Raw genomic sequence first — 8,296 nt, forward strand, 5'->3', positions numbered from 1 at the left:
TACTAGAATTTAAAAGCAAGGTATCTCAGTGTTTGCGGCCGAGTGATGGTGGCATGGTGTTTGAAATCCAGTCCCATTTCTTGCGTGGGACCTAAGCATGCAACGAAGGACACATATTTGATTTTCCAACCAGTTTATATGCACTGGAGAATGTGCATGTAGTTCAAATTTGAATTATGCACATGAAATGCCAAGAAAACCCAGTTAATGTATAAAAATGTCCAATCGAACCCCGAAAAATTCCAAAAGTAAACACAACACTCCTGTTGTTCTATGTTGACACTAGAAAATTTTTGAAAGCAATAGGAGGCAACGGATATCGTTTCGTCCCCAAAGGTGGGACGTTCCCTACCGAAACCGTCATGCTTGTTGTGAGAAGCGAAGGTTTGTGAGAAGCTTATACCCAAACCTTCCCAAATGGTACAAAATTTTTACCACGGCATGTTGATGTTTCTCCATGATAGCATGCCAAATTTCATGAATTTGAGATGACTTTTTGGATTTACTAGAATTTAAAAGCCAGGTATCTCAATGTTTGCAGCCGAGTGACGGTGGCAGGGTGTTTGAAATTCATTCCCATTTCTTGCATGGGACCTAAGCATGCAACCAAGGACACATATTTGATTTTTCAACCAGTTTATATGCACTTGAGAATGTGCATGTAGTTCAAATTTGAATTATGCACATGAAATGCCTAGAAAACCCAGTTAATGTATAAAAATGTCCAAACGAACCCCGAATAATTCCTAAAGTAAACACAACACTCCTGTTGTTCTATGTTGACACTAGAAAAATTTTGAAAGCAATAAGAGGCAACGGATATTGTTTCGTCCCCAAAGGTGGCATATTCCCTACCGAAACCATCATGCTTGTTGTGAGAAGCTAAGGTTTGTGAGAAGCTTATACCCAAACCTGCCCCAAATGGGAAAAAAAATTACCACGGCATGTTGATGCTGCTCCATGATAGCATGCCAAGTTTCATGAATTTCAGACAACTTTTGGATTTACTAGAATTTAAAAGCCATGTATCTTAATGTTTGCGGCCGAGTGACGGTGGCAGGGTGTTTGAAATTCATTCCCATTTCTTGCAGGGGACATAAGATGCAACCAAGGACACATATTTGATTTTTCAACCAGTTTATATGCACTCGAGAATGTGCAGGTAATTCAAAATTGAATTATGCACATAAAATGCCTGGAAAACCCAGTTAATGTATAAAAATGTCCAAACAAACCCCGAAAAATTCCAAAATTGAACACAACACTCCTGTTGTTCTATGTTGACATTCGAAAAAATTTGAAAGCAATAAGAGGCAACGGATATCGTTTCGTCCCTAAAGGTGGCACGTTCCCTACCGAAACCGTCACGCTTGTTGTCGGAAGATCTGGTTTGTGAGAAGCTTATACCCAAACCTACCCCAATGGGACAAAAAATTTACCATGGCATGTTGATGCCGCTCCATGATAGCATGCCAAGTTTCATGAATTTCAGACGAGTTTTGGATTTACTAGAATTTAAAAACCAGGTATCTCACAGTTTGGGGCCAAGTGACGGTGGGAGGGTGTTTGAAATTCATTCCCATTTCTTGCATGGGACCTAAGCATGCAACCAAGGACACATATTTGATTTTTCAACTAGTTTATATGCACTAGAAAATGTGCCTGTAGTTCAACTTTGAATTATAAGCATAAAATGCCTGGGAAACCCGGTTAATGTATAAAAATGTCCAAACGAATCCCGAAAAAATCCAAAATTAAACACAACACTCCTGTTGTTCTATGTTGACACTCGGAAAATTTTGAAAGCAATAAGAGGCAACGAATATCGTTTCGTCCCCAAAGGTGGCACATTCCCTACCGAAATCATCACCTTGTTGTGAGAGGCTCTTGTTTGTGAGAAGCTTATACCCAAACCTGCCCCAAATGGGAGAAAAAATTTACCACGGCATGTTGATGCGGCTCCATAATAGCATGCCAAGTTTCATGAATTTCAGACGAGTTTTGGATTTACTAGAATTTAAAAACCAGGTATCTAAATGTTTGCGGTCGAGTGACGGTGGCAGGGTGTTTGAAATTCATTCCCATTTCTTGCATGGGACCTAAGCATACAACCATAGACACATATTTGATTCTTCAACCCGTTTATATGCACTGGAGCAGGTGCGTGTAGTTCAAATTAGAATTATGCACCTGAAATTCCTACAAAACCAAGTTAATGTATAAAAACGTCGAAACGAACCCTGAATAACTCCAATTTTTTTGATGACACACCTATAGTTAAATGTTCACTGCAGATAAAAGTTCTAGCAATTCAAACACCATCCTTTGTAGTTGTGACCCCATTATGTAATTCAAATCAAGACGATAAATCAAGTAGATCGCACACAGTTTATTATCACCAACCGTGTGAGATGCAGCACAAAATATCTTGGAGCACCGTCAGTGTATAGTACGCCTATGGCTTACGCGAGAAGGTGCGTCGGCTATAGTCCACAGCCGGCGTGTCAAGCACACTAGCTCACTGCCCAAATATCACTTCACTATTCATTCGTCGCCGGTGAAAGATTGGGACGTGGACCCACGTCATGAGGGCAACTTCGGCTGCCCACTCTGGCGAGAGCGCGGCCACAACCGCCAGGCGTGTGCTAACAAGCTTCGTGAGGGAGACCGCAGTCTGCATCCGGGCGGGCAAGGCAGCCTAAACGGCCCATGTTGCTTCTCAGGCGGTGGCAGCAGCATCTGCCTTGGGGATAGCAACTGGCGAGAGCAGCACAGTAGTTGTCCGTTCCGCAGCGGCGGCCTTAGCCCTGATGGAGGCCTCCCACTACAACCATGTCGAGGCCGTCCACTCCCAGCTCGTGGCGGTCACCGCACAAATTGAACGAAGTTTCTCCGAAAACGGTCGGCAACCCATGGCCGAAGAGTTGGCAATCGCCGAGAGAGTTCGAGCAACCGTCCATTCCTGCGTGGCATACCTTGCCACGACGGAGCCCGCCAGAGCCTAGATCGCGGCCGCCCACGCCCAGCTCGTGGCGGCCTATTCCAAAGATATGGCGGACGCGGATGGCGAGATGCTTGCCGAGTATGGTGCAATTGATGCCATGGAGCCCCTTCCCCAGGAGACCGTCGGGCGCGAGCTGGACATGGAGGCGGCGGCAGAGATCGACGAGCACCAGCCATAGTAGTACTCTTTGTTTTGTTTAATTAAGAGCGTCGGTCTTTAATTTGTTAGGGTAATGTTTAGGTCAGCTAGCTCTGTTTAATTGTTGAACTTGCTCGATTAAGAAGTGTGGGTGTGCTGTAGTCTCCTTTCTGTACCCAAATTATGCAATGACGTGGATGACCACTGTAACTAGGGAAATTCGAACCAAAAATTTTGACGTTCAAACTCAACACACACGGGATAAGCTATCTGAATCATTTGTGATGTTCACATATCGTACACAGTTCTGGATAAGGGACCATGTGTGATGACACTTTGCGCGCTAGTTTTTCGCTGAAGTGATTCCAAATTTTTGGCTTCCGCGGAAATATCTACCTCCCCGCCACCTCCCCTTACCAAAAGCCACATTTCCCTTGTTTCTGCCTTCCTTTCCAAGTTGAAACCTTCACTCCTTGTTTGCAGCGCCGCCTCCTCGCCGGCGACCCTCCTCCACACTACTCAGCCTCGCCTATCCAGGCAAGTAATCCACAACCGACCCCATCCTCCTTCTCCTTCCACATCCCACATGCCCCGACCGTCGGCGCGACACCTTCCACCCAAATCACCGACCCCTCCACCAAATAAGCGCCACCCTAAGCCATGGTGCGCGCAGTATAGCTAGGAACCCAAGGACCATTTGGCAGCGGAGAAGCAAATTGCGGCTGCACGCGCGGATAAGGTCGCAATGGCTGCCATTCGTGTCGACCCCCAGATCTTGGAGGAGCACCTCGCCGTCGAGGCCACCGTCGATGCCTCCCGCACCGACGACGCGACGCGGTTGGCTGTTTGGTTCAATTCTGCAGTGCGATGTTCAATTGTTGTGGGTGCATTCTGTTATTGTATACCATGTGAGAAATAAATCGAATTTGGCTGTACTAAATACATGAGAAACAAATACAATTGCTATATTTCCATGTTGTTAAGCATGATTAGTTTGGTTAATTGTCTGATCTTCTATTAGGAGTATATTATATTGTGCAATGTAGTGCCACTGGTACGCGTTGGTCCTATACAAACGGTTTTTAACCCCTTTCCGCGACGGCATTTGGAACCATCGCCTAGTGAGTGTGGGTGATTGGGGGGTCCTTCCCACACGACCCAGAAACCATTGGGGATATGCCCTCCTGGCACACATGCTCGGCAAAATGAGGTCGTGTGCGACCAGTGAGCGCTCAAATACGAAAATACGTATAGTAGAGCTAAAAAATACAATTATACGGCAAAATTATTTCTGGTCGCAAGTACATCCCACATAGTTAGTCCCCGCTAAACGTTTCCATTCGTATGTACATCCCACACAGTCGCTCCAAGGAAAACGTTTACATTCACAGGTACATGACACACATTTTTTCCCATTAAATCATTTGCGTTATTTAGTGCATCACACACGGTCCGTAGAAGAAACTGTGTGGCAAAGGCTGTCCATCACACACAGTTTTTATGTGGTAAATATTTGCGCAAGGTGGCCTAACGCAAACAGTTTTCAAGAGAAAGTCGTGTGTGATTGTTCATTGATCCAACACGGTTTATTCCTAGAAACTGTGTGTGTTGCTTGAGGTCACCGCCCACAGTGTTTTGTCAACAGCCGTTTGCAATAGCAAAACCCAATTAGCAGGCTAATTATTTGATTATTCATAATCCATTTATTAATCTAATTGACATTTCATATTAAGCACACAATATATTTCATTTTCATAATTGAAATACATCAGAGTACAACATCATATAGCTTCAGCACTCAGGTACCCCATTACACAACTACACCAGGACCAAGTTTCACATGCAACATCTATAACCTTTCGAAATTAGCATCATAGACGGTACATAGATAGATGTATCTCATCTGGAAAACTGTTGAAGCAGAAGGCCAATATTGAGCCTTCATTGATGTTGAAGGTCTTTGTAACTTTAGGCCAGTTCCTGTGGATGATTGACCGTCCATCCTTCATCCTCTTCAGGAACACTTCAATATTGAGCCGTGGGTGTTCTATGAATACCTTCCTCGCCTCCTAATCATACAAGTGGTTTGAGAGGTAATCATCAGTGAACTACTTTGGAAAGGCCTGAAAACAAGGATGTGCATAAATATCTTCTCTATATTGGAAATGGGGCAAATGAATAAAAAAGGCAAGGTATAATAGTTAGTAACATCCTGTAGTGAACTGATGTCTTCTTCATTGTGCAGACAAAGATATTGTTGTTTTTTGTCGCTAATTTCTTTATCGTAACAATCTTCCTGAGTTTCTTGACTTGACTGATATTCATGGACAACTCATTTCCCCATATGCAAAAAGGGTCAAACAGTGGGTCAAAACCTCTCACAGCAGGACCTACATGTGCAAGACCAAATTGTTAAAAACCTAAAAATTAGAATGGTTCCTACAATTGCCCAATAATGTGCTATTATACAACGGACCATGCACATGCTAACCTCGATGGTAAACCTCAGTGCTTCCCATTTTTTCCCTACAACACATATAAGGTAGTTTGAGAGCAGGTTAAGTAAGAGTTCGCATGCTATCAGTAAAATATGTTAATGAAAAATAAGTACATTGCAGATTCGTCAGATTAATTCAAGCCACATGGAAAACCCATTTATCCAAACCAAGCATGATTAAGAACTAGGAAATATAGCACTTGTATATGTTTCTCATGTATTAAGTGCAGCCAAATTCGATTTATTCCTCACATGCACAACAATACAAAATTCTACCCACGACAATTGGACATCGCAGTGTAGAATTGAACCAAGCAGTTAGCTAAACACCACAACAAATGAACCAAACATTAACTGAGCACCACATTGCACAATATAACATACTCCTAATAGAAGATCAGACAGTTAACCAAACCAAGCATGCTTAACATCTTGGAAATATAGCAATTGTATTTTTTTGTCATGTATTTACTACAGCCAAATTCAATTTATTCCTCACATGGTATACAATAACATAATGCACCCACAACTATTGCAGAATTGAACCAAACAAACAGTTAACTAAACACCACAACAAATGAACCAAATGTTAAATGAGCACCACATTGCACAATATAACATACTCCTAACAGAAGATCAGACAGTTAACCAAACCAAGCATGCTTAACAACATGGAAATATAGCAATTGTATTCGTTTCTCATGTATTTAGTATAGCCAAATTAGATTTATTTCTCACATGGTATACAATAAAAGAATGCACCACAACAATTGAACATCGCATTGCAGAATTGAACCAAACAGCCAACCGCGTCGCATCATCGGCGCGCGAGGCGTCGATGGTGGCCTCAATGGTGAGGTGCTCCTCCAAGATCTGGGGGTCGACACAAATGGTAGCCATCGCGACCTCATCCGTGCGTGCGGCCGCAATTTGCTTCTTCGCTGCCAAATCGTCCTTGGGATCCTGGCTATACTGCGCGCACCATGGCTTAGGGTGGCGCTTATTTGGTGGAGGGGTCAGTGATTTTGGTGCAAGGTGTCGCGCCGGCGGTCGGGCATGTGGGATGTGGAAGGAGAAGGAGGATGGGGGTCGGTTGTGTTGGGGAACGCAGTAATTTCAAAAAAAATCCTACGCACATGCAAGATCCATCTAGGTGATGCATAGCAACGAGAGGGGAGAGTGTTGTCCACGTACCTTCGTAGACCGAATGCGGAAGCGTTATGACAACGCGGTTGATATAGTCGTACGTCTTCACGATCCGACCGATCCTAGTACCGAAAGTACTGCACCTCCGCGATATGTATACGTTCAGCTCGGTGACGTCCCATGAACTCTAGATCCAGCAGAGGTCAAGGGAGAGTTTCATCAGCACGACGGCGTGATGATGGTGATGATGAAGTTACCGACGCAGGGCTTCGTCTAAGCACTAAAACGATATGACCGAGGTGGAAATCTTTGGAGGGGGGCACCGCACACGGCTAAACAATCAACTCGTGTGTCTATGGGGTGCCCCCCTCCCCCGTATATAAAGGAGTGGAGGAGGGGGAGGGCCGGCCCTCTCATGGCGCGCCTAAGGGGGGAGTCCTACTCCCGGTGGGAGTAGGATTCCCCCTTCCCTAGTTGGAGTAGGAGAGGAAGGAAGGGGTAGAGAGAGCGAAGGAAAAAGGGGGCCGGCCCCCACTCAATTTGGATTGGGCTAGGGGAGCGCGCCCTCCACCTTGGCCGCTGATGTCTACTACACAACCTTCTTCTTGTAGACGTTGTTGGGCCTCCAAGTGTAGAGGCTTGTAGGACAGTAGCAAATTTCCCTCAAGTGGATGACCTAAGGTTTATCAATCCGTGGGAGGCGTAGGATGAAGATGGTCTCTCTCAAGCAACCCTGCAACCAAATAACAAAGAGTCTCTTGTGTCCCCAACACAACCAATACAATGGTAAATTTTACAGGTGCACTAGTTCGGCGAAGAGATGGTGATACAAGTGCAATATGGATGGTAGATATAGGTTTTTGTGATCTGAAAATATAAAAACAGCAAGGTAACAAGTGGTAAAAGTGAGTGTAAACGGTATTGCTGTAACATCCCAAATTTCCAATTTGGTATGTTATACATAGAGCATCATTGCATATCATGTTTTATTGCATTTTGACAAATCCTCGATAAATCCTAAGCAACTCAAGGACCCTCGGAGAGAGTTGGGGATTTTTCTTAAATTTTCATATTTGATTTTTATCAAATAATAAGACGAGGATTTTGGTTTTAATTATTTTCTCTCCGGAAAAATATTTCATTTTAAAATAAACAAGATGAGAAAATATGATTTCTCCAAAACAATTGAAATACTAGAGGAAAAAGGTTAAAATCATTTATTGAATTTATTTGGATTTTATTTGCAATTTTTATTGCATTAAAATATTGCATGTTTTCAAAATATATTTTTTGTGTTAAAAAAATGTTCACCCTATTCTAGATTTTCTAACAAGACGGGGAAAATTCATTTCATATTTTTCTGATTTTAATTTATTTTTGTACGAATTATTTTCCGCAGAACTTAAAAAAAATGTGCGACGCCCGCTGGGCCGAAGCCCAGCCGAGCGCCGGCCCGCCCGCGCCTCTCTCCTTCTCCCGCACGGCGCCCACCGCCGGAGTCCGCCATGGCC

Source organism: Triticum aestivum, chromosome 6D (genome assembly GCF_018294505.1).
Source record: "Triticum aestivum cultivar Chinese Spring chromosome 6D, IWGSC CS RefSeq v2.1, whole genome shotgun sequence".
NCBI lineage: Eukaryota > Viridiplantae > Streptophyta > Magnoliopsida > Poales > Poaceae > Triticum > Triticum aestivum.